This window comes from Taudactylus pleione, unplaced genomic scaffold (genome assembly GCF_031769625.1).
Source record: "Taudactylus pleione unplaced genomic scaffold, aTauple2 ptg000434l, whole genome shotgun sequence".
Lineage (NCBI taxonomy): Eukaryota > Metazoa > Chordata > Amphibia > Anura > Myobatrachidae > Taudactylus > Taudactylus pleione.
In genome coordinates this window covers 3114997-3129993 of record NW_028284836.1, presented here as the reverse complement: position 1 = coordinate 3129993, position 14997 = coordinate 3114997, and positions in this window count along the sequence as shown.

The window sequence follows — 14997 nt, the reverse complement described above, 5'->3', positions numbered from 1 at the left end:
TTCACAGGGACAGAGCTTTATTGCAATGCGAATTCAGTAGATAATATCACACTACAATCTGCATTCAATATGCGGATTTTAGTAAATAGAGCCCTAAGAGAGTTTAACAATGGGAAAGACACAAAAAAGCAAGAAAATACCACTATAATTTCTGGAGTGGTGTTAAGTCCTTATTCTTCACTTCCCCTGGTGTTCTGTCAAAGTCCCTCCATGACGAGAAATATACAAGACAAAACAGAAAGAACATCCAATGTGTATATCTGTATGATGGGTTACAAATGATGTAGAAAATCAAAGAGTCCCACAATATCAGTTCATGAGAAGAATACGAATGGTATACGATATGAGGAGTGGATCTCTTCTGTATGTACCCCATTCTTAAAGGTCCCCACAAAGGTGTTAATATATAATAGGGGGCGTACCCCACTCACTCTGCTATCAAAGCAGGTGTGCAGATGATATAAACACAATTTCCACTTTCCGGATAAGTACTACCAGCATAGATAGTATTTTACATTGTGGATTTGAGTGTTGGGTGACGCTCGGGGACCTGTTGAAGGGGGCTGCTGTTTGATTTGTTTGCGCAGCGGTGTTGTCTGATATTGTTTTTTAAATATTCGATTTAAACAATTTGTTTAGCGAAATTTTTTGTCAGTTTTCTGGCATTTGGGAGTAAAAGGCTGATTGTCATTTACTGCCATACGTTACCAGATTGTCATTCCAACTAGCCAACTAGTTGGATGATTGAATGTAAGTTGGTCTAATGTAATGTATGGCCAGCTGTAGAATCCATCAATCTATATAATATTCCTTCTAAAGCCTGGTAATCTGTGTACCTGTTCCCTGGGAATGCTTGCATCTGTTTCCAGCAATAACCTGTAATTCATGCGATTATCCCAAATAATTCTGTTTCCTATCCCTGGCGCAGTAATTCCATCACTTAGCTCTAGTAATTGCTGTGGTCAGGCGGTATTTGTGTCCACTTCTGTCCTGGGGGAGAAGGGATAAAATCCTGATAGCTGGTTCTCTTTGTGGATAATTGAGCTAACATGAAGACAATATTATACTGACAGAAAGTTTGGCAGGAGCAGCCTTACATTGCGATGGTAACTTTAACATTGAAGTTTTAATGATTCGGTTTCTGTTGAGCGTTTTATGGGGGCTGTATTCCATTTCCTAACCGTGCACATGGCCTGCTGCAATAAATTGGAGCGCTATAAAAATGTGAAACGTCTGTGCTCACTTTGGATTCCGCACACATAATAGCCGGCAGTGACCTCTGTGCTCCCAGCCCGCCAGCCATGGCATTTACAGGCTTTATACGGCTCTGCCAGGGATTATTGTTTAAGTCACTAAAATGTGCAGATCCCTTCCCAATTATGTTCTGTGCCTTCCATGGATTTGTGCTGCATATTGCTTTTGTACACTTAGATTGTCTCTGTATGTATCAGATGTTCATGAAAATCTATTCTACTGAACGCAATGGAGAATATCCCGTGTTACCGTATGTAAATAGCACCGGATTAAGGGCCACAAGGGCCTGGAGCTGAAAATGTTCAAGGGCTTAGTGTGAGCAGTGTCGTCCCGCTGGAGTGAGGGGGGAAATTGTCAACAGGGCCACTGAGAGCCCTAACGGGCAAGGATGATGGGGGGGGGTCTTAATGGTCATAGTAGAAGGTATTGCTATGCCTTCTACTGTGTTTATGTTGTGCACCACCACTCACAGTGGGGAGCAAGGCCATGGCATAGTGTGGGCGTGGCTATGGCTCCCTGCAATCCCTGGCCCCAGCCGGGACCCGGAATTGGGTAATCACTACCCACCCCCTATTGCGCATCCCTGGCTAAGGGCCAGCAACAAAAATCTTGAGGTCTGTCGCACTAATGTTTTTGGGGCCTCCTATTCTCTCCCAGTAGGTACTTGCAGATCAGCCATTGGTGCATCCCCCGGGTCTCTCCAGCTTCATCCCCAACTGTGTCCCTTAGCCTTATCCCCTCATGTCTCTCCAGCCGCAACATTTCCTGTGTTTCACCAGCCTTAACCCTTGTCTTTCCAGCCTCATCCTCGCTTGTGTCGCTCCAGCACTGTCCCTGTATCTCCAGCCTCATCCCCCTATGTCTCTCCAGCCTCTTCCATCTGTTTCTCAATCTCCAGCCATCTACTCATCTCCAGTGTTTCTCAGCATCATTATCTTCCCACCTGTGTCTCTCAGCCTCACCCCAGCCCCTGTGTCTGTCAGCCTCACCCCAGCCCCTGTGTCCTCCAGTCTCATCTCTGCCTGTCTCCCAGGCTCACCCCAGCCTGTGTCTCTAAGCCTCACCCCAGCCCCTCTCTCAGCCTCACCCCAGCCCCTGTGTCTCTCAGCCTCACCCCAGCCCATGTCTCCTAGCCTCACTCCAGCCTCTGTGTCTCCCAGCCTCACCCCAGTGTCTGTGTCTCCCAGCCTCACTCCAGCCCCTGTATCTCATCCTTGCCCCAGCCCCTGTGTCTCCCACCCTCATCCCAGCCTCTGTCTCCCAAGTGCCTGTGTCCCATGTGCCCCTGTGTCTTTATTAAGCACTTCTAGCTTCTAGGAAATGTATCTCTCTCCTTTCCCCCACCCCTAACCAATAATTATTTATAAAAATAAAACTGAAAGCAAAAAAAAAAACATTAGGCCAGACGGCCTCTGGCGAGACCCATTAGGTCACCGATAACCTTTGTGGCCAATCCACTCCTGCTCATGGGCCTTATTCAATTGGAGACCTAGGGCTGTAGTCCCATCGGGTGTGGTATGATATGTCGATAGTCGTAATGTCGGCATTTATCGATTATGAGAATGTTGACATGAGCACAATGTCGAAATTGACCATGTCAACTTTCATCATGTAGACACTGATGAAATTGTCAACACGTTAGACTGTCGACATATGATTCCTGGTGGACCAGTGGTCACTTACCTGCTCCTGACGGCTGCAGCTGCCCCAGCACGGCTACCGTGTCCAAGCAGTTATGTGATCATCACTTCCAGGTCAGGCCTCCAATTCTCCAGCTTTCTGGCTTGACCCTAAACCATACCCCTGACCTTTCCGTTAGTGCCTAATCCTAACCCCCCCCTCAAACCTGAGTAGTCTAGCACTAACCCTCCCACCTGCAGGCTAACCCTGATGCATACTTACCTACTCCCTCGAAAGTTGCGGGTGGCTCCTGAATTTTCGGGTAGCGCCCCTGCACCCCTAGAAAAGTGTCCAGGTCTCCCACATCCTACCCACTTCCTAGTAAAGTGGGAGGATGGGAACATAATTGCCGGGAATCGGGCCTCCGTACGAAGGGGGCGGAACTATATGATCCGGGGGCCTAATGACATAGGAGCTTGGCCCCGCCCCCTGAAGTGGTCAGCTACGTCACCTCTCTGTGCTTCTCCTGGAGAGGAGATATAAAAAGTCAGCAAGTCTGCCCCGATGTTGATATTCTGAAACTTAATTCTCAGAATGTTGACATTTTGTCTGACGACATTTTAACCATTTAGCAATGCCGACATAACTGTCGACATTGTTGTGCATGACATTGAAAAATGTCAACCTAATGACTTCGTCCCGCCATATCAACCCCATTACTAATCCGGCGCTGTGTGTATTGTATGGTAAATAATGTGCATTGCTGTCTAATACAGAAAATTGGAACCATTCGTAATATCCCCTGAGGCCAGACTGCAATAAGTGTACCCTACTTTTGGCACCTGAAAATCAGGACAGCTGAGTTATAATTCTCTTTCATGTATGTTGTTGCTACAGTTTTATGGACCAAAATAATTCGCTATCTTCAACTACAGAGATTCAGCCATCGGATATTTCATTGCGAGCTTTAGGCATCTAGTTAAGATGCGAGAAATTGCAAATTATCAACAGGCGAAACAGCCCCAATTAAAATAAAGCCTTCGTGCAAGAAGGAATTTAAATATGCTGTGTAACATTTAGTATAATTGAACAGTACAGTATATAGTTTTCATTATATTTAACGTGCTGTCATGCTGTTCCTGTCGCTTATTCGGCTGTCTTGTGAGTCAAACTTCTTCCCAAATATAAGTATAAGGAATGAGAGGATGAGCGTAGCAATAATATAAATGCGCCTGTGTACAATGTGATGGAATACATTAGAATGTTCAGGTATTATTCATATATCACTAGTACTACATCTAAAAAATACAGCACTTAGAAGAGTATTGTGGGGCCCCAATTAACAAAGATACACTCGCTAAAGGGGTTATGTCATCCTTTCTGTAATTAGCAAACGGTAATCTAAGACTAGCGCTGTTTGTCACTGCATCTTTAATGGACTAGAGCCATGCGGCTCCCATTGTCGGCAATGGGGACCCAGCAGTAGCATTCCCGGCTTCGGCGAAGTCTTCCAGGCACTGCCCGGGCCCCGCCGGATTAATCAGCCCTACACATGTACAGATTGACCATCACGCTTGCACATGACAGAGTAGCCTGTCGCCGGCAGCAATAGGTTGCCAGCAGTTGAGTGGAAGACACCGTCGCTGAGGGGGATGTCGCTGGACCTCACCAGAGGGGTAAGTAATGATAAATACCAGCGGCATATTCGTTTGTATCACTGCAATGCTAAGCAATATATATCCTGCTGGTATTTAGAATTGTTGTGAAATGGGGCCCACGGTCTTCTTAGCTCCGAAATAAGTATGAGTGAGAAACGTAACAGATGTCCTGCAAATTATATTTCGTAGACAAAAAGACTGTCATGCGGGGGTACGACGTTCTGACAATTATTATTACACATGGCAGCTATTCCTTCGTAGTAACCTTTGTCAGTGGCTTTACTGTACGTCATATCGTAGACACAAACAAAAAATGCAACAACAGATATAATGTATATTCTTTGCAATGGTTTATGAAAGTCTTCCTCGTTACGCCATCATTGCGGTTCTGTAACTGTAAATATAACACCTAATTAACTAAAATAAGGTAATTTTTAGAAAAATATCTATAACATAGAAATGCATAGCTCAGAAGGGATGCAGTGTGTTCTCTGCCTGACGTCCGATTAATTGGGATATATTTACAAGGCTGAACACTCACGAGAGAGGAGGGAGCGATCAACGCTCTTTGATATTCTCCCTCATTTCTCAGCCTTTGAAGTACCCGGTAACATGGGCTGAAGCCGCTGCGTTACACACACCAGAGCTAATAATTCTGATTGATTGTAATAAAAGGTCTGGCTGCAGCCGTGGGACTGAGGTTTCCGTTTCCTACAGCTGCTCATCATTCTACCATGAGGGTCGTGGGTCTAGGCTTAAGCTGGCCACACACTAGACCAACTTACATACAACCAGCCAACTTGTTGATTGGTTGGAATGAAAATCTGGTAAGGTATGGGAGTAACTGATGATCAGCAATTTGCTCCTAAATGCCAGAAAACAGATGAAAATGGTCGTCAGACAAGTTTGTTAAATGTTTTATCTAAACAATTTGTTCAAACAACAGTTTTTGTTAATTTTCTGGCGTTTGGGAGCAAATTGCTGATTGTCATTTGCTTTCATTCCTTACCAGATTTTCATTCCAACCAATCAACTAGTGGGATGGTTGGATGTAAGTTGGTCTAGTGTGTGGCCAGCTTTAGACATGTAATTTTAATGTGTTTACAGCTTTGTTTTACCTGGCCTGAAACTCACTAACAAAGTGATAATGGGCCTGATTTAGGGCCTGGTTCTGAGTCAGACGCAAGTGACAACGCAGCTGGGTCTGGCGGATAACTGCAAACATGTGCCGCAGAGAAGAGTCGCCGACTTAGCATACACCAGACCACGGATGGAGATTGCAAGTGCGGACGGATTGATCCTCCCAGTGACAGACGAAACACACAGAACTGTGGGTGCGTAGGCCGACTTCTTATTTTCTAATGGGAGTGTTGCCCCCCTATCTCACGATTAGGCCATGCCCCCGAGAGTACTGGGGCCCGCGACACCTCTCTATGGGCCTGATGGCGGTTAGTCCACACAATATGCAACTTATTCCGGGTTAAGGTTTATTCATCAGATAAAATACAGGTGGTTTTAGACACAGGCTTCAGCAGGCTATTTTTATATGTTAGAAGCAGCCTGGAGTGGTTGGGCATGCTGGGCATTATAGTGCGCCAGATGGTAATGGAGCGTACACTGTAGTGGTGTGTAGCAATGTGCTCCTTCATACAGGAAGATCTGTGGGGCCTTGAATGGCTCTATAGCTGGAGAGAGTCTGCGGTATAGACACCAATGGAGATTGTCCCGCAGAGAAGTCATATATGCGCAGTAGCGCATGTCGTAGGTTAGACCCCCTGACAGAGCCATGGTGGGTCCTAGAGGCCACCAGCTCTACCTTAGTGGGGGTATACGTTTAATATACCGACGTTGGAATCCCGACGCCTGGCATAATGCCGTCGATGATATCCAGAAGAGGATCGGGATACCGACATCGGCATCCCAACTCCCACCATCCCGAAGGTAAGAAGACGGGTATGTATGATACTTAGCCCAGGGATGGGGGATGGGGTTAGGTTTAGGCACCCCTGGGGGGATATTAGTGTTAGGCAACCCTCCGGGGAGGGTTAGGCTACGGGGATGGGGGGTTAGGGTTAGGCACCATTGGGGGGAGGTTTGGGTTAGGCACCCCCCTGGGGAGGGTTGGGTTTAGAATGCGGGAAGGGGGGGTTAGGCACCATTGGGGGGAGGTTTGGCTTAGGCACCCCCAGGGAATGGTTGGGTTTAGGGTGCGGGAAGGGGAGGTAGGGTTAGAGGGGGGAGAGGGGTAGGCACCCCCCGGGGATGTTAGGGTTAGGCACTACCAAGGGAGGGTTAGAGGGGGGAGAGGGGGAAGGTTAGGATACTTACCGTCCCTGTCGGGATCCTGGAAGATCGGGCTTCCGGCGTCGGTATTTGAACCGGTGGCTATTCAGCCGCTGGGATAACATACCGATTCCCCTAAGTGGATGGTGGCAGCGCTGAAAGCTCCAACTAGATGCAGGGATGATCGCATCAGCATAAGGTAGTGAGAAGACTGGCGCAGCCATACGGAAAAGCGTCCGCAGGTGCCTCAGACTCAGAATCAGGCCCTTATTGTTTTTTTCATTCTGCTCGGAAAACCATGTCAGCGGCGTACACGTCACACTCAGTACGGCAAAGACACGGAGAAGCAAGTAAGTCCTGCCCCTTAGCGATTCGTTGGCTTCTGGCTTACATATGCCTTTATTGTGCGCCATTGTAGGATTTTCGCACGAGGCAGACATGGGATATCCGCACTGCAATACACTGCAGAGCTGCGCTGATAGTGTAAGACATGCTGTGTGATATGTTACACTACCAGGGCAGCTTACACAAATGACACAACTTATGCAACTTGTTTAAATTGCGTAAATTATATTTATTTTGCATAATATTCAATGTAACAGGCGATTTCGTTGGCTGCTGCTGCTGCTGACTGGGTGTGACTGGTTGGCAGCTTAGTGGGGGCATGGCATAGGCGTGTCGATGGAATTGCGGGCTATGTCGAGAGTTGCATGCCCGTAATTGCGCCTGTTTACTGGCAGATCATTTGCGCCAGGAATCGGGCTTGTGCAAGAACACACTAAACAGATGAGAGCTATGAGACCACGCATACAAATAGCGATGGTCTGAACGCCGGTGGCTCTGCATATCGTATCCGCATTTATTGGAGACTTGCATTTGTCACTACGTGGGCCCCTGTCAGTGCACCGGGCAGTACCGGGTATACAGATTCTCCCTATAGTCGCCTATAGTACAGCAAACATTAAATACAAAATGTAGACGCTGTTATTGTAAAAACATGACTTTAAAGTTCATTTAATAATGAGTTTGTATTGGATGCGTGCAGTGAATGTAACCCTACAATAGTTAATGATCCTTTTCGCGGTGCTCATTGTTTCGGCGCCCCCCCGGGAGAGTGCTTCATAGGCTCTTTCAAGCTGCACTTGACATATTTTTAAAATATAAGGAACAAATAAAGCAGACTCCTGCTGGGAGGCAGCATTAGCTCCGCCAGCCCGAGACAGGGAGAATTGCATCTCTGCCGCACAGTAATGAATTAGGATTGGCTTTCCGGGACCTCCCGCCCGCTGCGGGAAAAAATAAATATACATGGGGCCTATCTGGCTTATGCAATGTAATATAAACAAGATTCTTAACCCTTTCAGTACTGCGAGAAAAGCAATTACATGAAAATGGTGTCTAAAGTCCGTATATCTACAAATGGGGAATCTTGGTCTAAAAGGCATTGCAGTCATTGCAGTATTGTTCTGTAAGTCCAGGTTCTTGGAAAACGAATGGAGTGCGGTTTGCAGGGGAGTTTACCTGCTGTAACATTGCAGTGAGTTCAGGGGAATCAGAGGTGTAATCTTGTTGTGGAACAGCAGGTACAAACTTTTTCCCTGATTTTTGCTTTGCTTGAGGTTTGTATGTATACTATGTGTGTGTATATGTGTGTGTATATGTGTGTGTATATGTGTGTGTATATGTGTGTGTATATGTGTGTGTGTCTGTAGGGGGGGGTGGAAAAATCTCTTGATATTACATTTACACTACTGTGAAGATCCACTGTATGATCTTGTTTGTCTTCATAGACTTTGGCTTTGCCCTACCAGTGGTGCCAAGAGGGGTGGAGTGGGGGAGATGGGTACTTAGTACCCAGGCCCAGTCTCATTGGGGGGGCCCAGTGGGGACCCAACCTGGGCTCAGCTGCTAAATTGGACATTATCCCTCTTCACAACATTGCTGAGGGGAACAAATGTAACCCATGTGGTCGCCAGCTAACTCTGGCTCCATTCGCCACTATTCTCCCTTTTTCAACCCATCAACTTCAGCTCCATCCCTCACCATTCTACCTTTTCCAACCTATCAACTTCAGCTTCGTCCCTCACCATTCTACCTTTTCCAATCTATCAACTTCAGCTTCATCCCTCACCATTCTACCTTTTCCAACCCAACAACTTCAGCTTCATCCCTCATTATTCTACCTTTTCAAACCCATCAACTTCAACTTCGTCCCTCACCATTCTACCTTTTCCAACCCATCAACTTCAGCTTCGTCCCTCACCATTCTACCTTTTCCAACCCATCAACTTCAGCTTCATCCCTCATTATTCTACCTTTTCCAACCCATCAACTTTGGTTCAACCCTCATGACCTCACGACTCCACCATGTTACGGTCAGGGTATTTCAGCATGGCGCTAGGCGAGTGTTATCTGTGAGGTCATTGTGGCGCGGGCTGTCTGGTGGTGGAGCTGGTGTCTGGCGGGGGGCTTTGGCTGCGCGCGTTGTTGTGCGGGCCTGTTGTCACTCTGCGCTGGTAAGGCCTGGCGGTGTCTCCATTCCGTTTGGCATGGGCGCCGCCATCTTGCCTTCTGGCCATGTGATGCGGCTGGCCAATCCTGGTGAGTCACATGTTCCCTCCCAGCCAGTAACAGCACGGCATGGGGTATTTAGGAAGGGTCAGTGCCTTCCTTCTTTGCCAGTGCAACGTGTATCTCAGCCTAGCTGAGAGGGAGTTCTCTGTGCTTATCCTGTTCCTGTGAATTCGCTGTCTGCCAGTCTGCCTGTCAGCTCCTAGCTCCCACTGGACTACCCCGCTTCCTCCATCACCCTTGCCCATACCTGAGTGCCTGAGCCTGCTGACATCCTGCGCTTCAGTTCACTACCTGCAAACCTGGCTTGATTATTTTCAGTTTCACTACCTGCACAGCTGGACAGCTCTAATTGTTTCTACTTGGACATTAACCCTTTTACTCCCACCACAGAACTCTTGTGCACATTTATATATACCTGGACTTTTATTTACTGCCATATTTTATGTCTACTCAAGCACTTATTAAAAATCCTAGTTCTATTTTCAAATCTGCTTCTGTGATCGCTCCTGCTACCACCCCGGGTCCACAACAACCCAGAATATAACACACCATCTCTAATTAATGTCAGCTTTATCCCGTACAACAGCTCTCTTAAACCTAAGCTGCTTGGCTGTTTATGGCCTTTGATTGCTAACTTAACCAAGTGAGTCTCTGCTAGAAGCAGCCAGCACTGTAACAGCTCCAAGTACTCTATATGACCCTGTAAGGGCATAGTACCTGTAACTAAAGGTGTGCAAAAAGACCACCTCTAGGAGAAGCATATAAAACAGGCTCTTTACAAACCCACTTGCAAATTGAATGACCCTTTGAATATCATAATATCAGCCTTTTCTCATAGAATTCAAGGAGCTGTCTATTGGACCTTAAAAGTAAGTCTCCCACCTTAGTGAGTAGAGTACCCATTCAATGTAGCACATTGGTACCCCACCCTCCGATTACGTAATTGCAGCTTAGCTTAGTTGGCAGGAGTAGCGATGGTCATCGTTGCTTATGGCTGGAACAGTGTGGAAGTTGAAATTGCTGTGGATAGGAGATATGTACTGAGGGCAATACCTGGTTAGATAGGGGGCTAGACGGTGACCATCCAATCAGGTGTCACATTCAGTACATGCCTCCAGATACAGCTGCTTGAGTACATAAGACAGGTGAAGTGCTCTATGAATCCTCCCATTTTCCCGACAGTGGTGAATTTTAGCTGCTAACAGGTCACATTAATGGTCCTGGATGGGGGCTGCCATGCAGTTTGTTACATGGGGTATGCGCAAGCCTGGGTTGCCAAGAGCTGCAACTTGATTCTTTAATTGTATTTTATATCTGCCTAGCAGAATCCTGCAGAGGGCGTGACACCTTAAACCGCTGCAGAGAATTATCACACATCATTTGCTGATTACCGGAGAGTGATACAAGTTTCTCAGTGACTGTAAGATATGCCACAGTCTCTGCCTACTATTCATTTCTCTTTTGTTCAAGGACTGTGGCAAATATCTAAATCTTCTTTGCAGAGTGAAGTCTAAATCCCAGCGATGTATATCCAGGAGAAATAATGGAATGTCCCTTAATAGCAGTAATACAGGCTTGTTATGACACGACCATATAAATCCCCCCTGGAATTGCATTATTAAATGAGGCACCGGAGCCCAGTAATCCTGACGATTTCATGCATTGCCTCACAGTGATTACATTTATTTTGGCTTGTTGGGGATGTGAGCATTAATGTATGGTAATCTCTTCAGCCATACAGAGAAAGTTATAAAGTCCTCTCATTTATTATTTACACATTTCTATATTGCACATATATAAATTCTGTATCTGTCCAGGCGCGGGTACAATGCGCTGGGGTGCCTGGAAACAAGAGGCAAAAATAGTCATTTACTAAGATGGAAGTTTGCTTGTTTATCGCCCATTGTACTCATTATACCTGGAACCAGTGCGTCATGGTAACATTGTCTACAGTAGTGTAAAACTCTCTGCTCCTTCTGATGGAGGAAACTTAATGAATTTCGTTATATTATTATCATCTTATTTATATGGCGCCACCAAGTGTCCATAGCGCAGTACAGAGGCGCGGGTTAAGAGTGAGAGGATGTCACTCATATGATAATGAGCCATTTCATTCATGGATGAGGCTAAAGTGCGCAGAACTTGGAGAAAGATGGTACAAGGAATCTAATGAGAGCGGTCGGAGGTCGTGCTTCTGACATGTGATAGAGGAGAGTGCGCTCCTGCGCTGTCTTGTCTTCTCCGAGCAGTGCTCCCTACGGGATGACATCACTGCGCATGCGTGACCGGGGTGCTCCACTGTGTTAGAGTGCCACAGTACTGTACAGATGTGCTTTACTAAGCCTTGGATGGAGATAAAGTGAGCGGAGATAAAGTACCAGTCAATCAGCTCCTAACTGCCATGTCACAGGCTGTGTTTGAAAAATGACAGGAGCTGGTTGGTTGGTAATTAATCTCCGTCTGCTTTATCTCCGTACAAGGCTTAGTAAATAAACACTTTCCCCTTAGCATCTCAAGTGACCACTACTATTACCACTGTTATAGCCACTGTGACCACCGTTAACTCTGTGCAAGCCACATACTATATCCCCAGCCAGCACCCCTTCTGTCTCCCCAGCCAGCACCCCTTCTGTCTCCCCAGCCAGCACCCCTTCTGTCTCCCCAGCCAACCCCTGCAGCCAACACACCTTCTGTCTCCCCAGCCAGCCCCTGCAGCCAGCATCCCTTCTGTCTCCCCAGCCAGCACCCCTTCTGTCTCTCCAGCCAGCACCCCTTCTGTCTCTCCAGCCAGAACCCCTTCTGTCTCACCAGCCACCACCCATTCTGTCTCCCCAGCCAGCACCCCTTCTGTCTCCCCAGCCAGCACCCATTCTGTCTCCCCAGCCAGCACCCATTCTGTCTCCCCAGCCAGCACCCATTCTGTCTCCCCAGTCACCACCCATTCTGTCTCCCCAGCCAGCGCCCCTTCTGTCTCCCCAGCCAGCACTCCTCCTGTCTCCCCAGCCAGCACCCTTTCTATCTCTCCAGTCAGCACCCCTTCTGTCTCTCCACCCAACCCCTGCAGCCAACACATCTTCTGTCTCCCCAGCCAGAACCCCTTCTGTCTCTCCTGCCAGCCCCTGCAGCCAGCATCCCTTCTGTCTCCCCAGCCAGCACCCCTTCTGTCTCTCCAGCCAGCACCCCTTCTGTCTCTCCAGCCAGCACCCCTTCTGTTTCTCCAGCCAGAACCCCTTCTGTCTCACCAGCCACAACCCATTCTGTCTCTCCAGCCAGCACCCCACAATAATGGATAGGATATATCCATCTATAACCGCTGCTTGTGCCGCTGCAGTTATCAGCATGGCGCAGGTAGCGGTTATAAGTTGATTTCTCTATACCACTTTTCATAGATGAGTAGACAGTGCAGTAGCATACTCCCCTCTAAGAGAAAGTAGTAAAGCTACTTCATTAGTTCTGTTAGATTACATTGTGTCCTGGACATCTAGGGACTGCTCACCTATTGAAGAAGAAATTTAATTGAACTAAACCATATTGAGAGAGTATAGGAATCTATGTGACTATATGGTTCCATGGGTATGTAGTCAGGAAGCCGGTGGTCGAAGTGCCGACTGCTGGCTTCCCGACTGTGAAATTCTGGCATGGGACTAATGATAGGCGTTGAAATACCGAGGCCTATCATTATCCAGACGCCGAAATCCCGATGCCTGGGAATACCGAACACAGGTAAGCCAGCCATTGTGAACTCCACGGGAGAGGGGTTTAGGGACTCCCGGGGGGATGGATTAGGGTGCGGGGAGGGTTAGGGTTAGGCACTAGGGGGGAGGTTAGGGTTAGGCACCACTAAGGGAGGGTTATGATTAGGGGGGAGAGGAAAGGGTTAGGATTAGCACTTACCTTAGTCAGGATTTTTAGCTTTCTGCCTTCCGGCGTCAGTATTACATCTGCCAGGGTTAAGTCCAGGGGTATGTCATAACGATTCCGGTTCTATGCTTACGTAACCAGTTATATTTGTGTACTGCTAAGTAGATAGTATTGCAAAACTTTTGCACTCTCTCCTCCTAGAGAAGTCCAAAGGAGAGATGCAGCTTACTGGAGCTGGGGGTGGTGCCTGATGCTAAGTGTCACTAGGCCCCACCCTCTCAAGGCGAATGCCAAAAATCTCGGGCCTAACGAGAAAGGGAAGCGTCAACATTACGTAATTTTCACAGAAACAATTAATTTTGGCCCCCACCCCCTCCCGCTCCCTATTTACCTCCAATTTGCGGAATTATTCTCTCCATAGTGTCCACATTGCTAGGAAGTGGGCAGGATGCAGGAGAGGCTCCTACTCTGCGGGGAGGTCCAGGGAAATGCAAATTTGGGAGTCTCCCGCAGCTTCTGAGAGAGTAGGCAGGTGTGTATTATTGTGAACTACTAAGTAGAGATGATTATTTATTTATTACCAGTTATTTATATAGCGCAAACATATTCCGCAGCGCTTTACAGAGAATATTTGGCCATTCACATCAGTCCCTGCCCCAGTGGAGCTTACACTCTATGTTCCCTATCATATGCACACACACATACACACACATACACACTTAGGTTATTTTTGTTGGGAGCCAATTATCCTATTAGTATATTTTTGGAGCGTGGGAGGAAACCGGAGTACACGGAGGAAACCCATGCAAGCACAGGGAGAATATACAAACTCCACACAGTTAGGGCCATGGTGGGAATTTAACCCACGACCTCAGTGCTATGAGGCAGTAATGCTAACCATTACACCATCTGTGCTGCCCATGATTATGAACCATTAAAGAGGAATTGCTGTGAGAATTATTGGTACATCATATGCATCTGTTAAGGATTAGGTACTTTGCCTTTGCCGTATAGCCAGTGAGGGAATATTTAGTAAAAAGCGTGATGTAGGCATATGGAATATTACATTAGTGAATTCTATACTTAATGTGATTTAAGAAATGCTTGCCATCTGTTCTTTTAATTGCAGTGACCCATTCTAGTCTGTATTTGTAGTCACTAGAAATAAATTCAAAAATCATTTTGCAAACATTCTGTATACCATTTTGTTTTTGTCTGGGAAAGGGTAAGTTTTCCTTGCCTCTCTGCTGCAGTGTGATGGAAAGTAGAATCCACCGTGCAGCCAAGGGCAGAGTACCAGAGCAAAAGTGGTTTCCTGCCAACACACCACATCCTGGTAACATCAGGCCTGTAATAATCCAACACACTTTAACATCTACTATAAATGTATTTGGGGGTGCCAAACAGTGACTTAATAATGCAATTTGCACTGCATGGTACTGCAAACCGATGCATTTTGCAGCAGGGGGCAGGTCTGTAAATGACATAAGTTACACAGCCACAGTACCTGCATTCCCATCTTGTACCTCACCTCTAGGATCTCTAGGAGGTGAACAATAAAAAGTCGGCAAGCATGCTACAGAGGGCGCCAGGCAGTGAGAGTAATTCCCTTGTTATTTGACATGATACACCCCTAGGTGGGCCATACAGCATTCAGAGCTATTGATGTTCTTTTATGAGGTTCCTTCCTGTGTCTGAGATTTCCTGCAATCTTTATGATACAAATGATCAGAAGAAATGTTTTCCA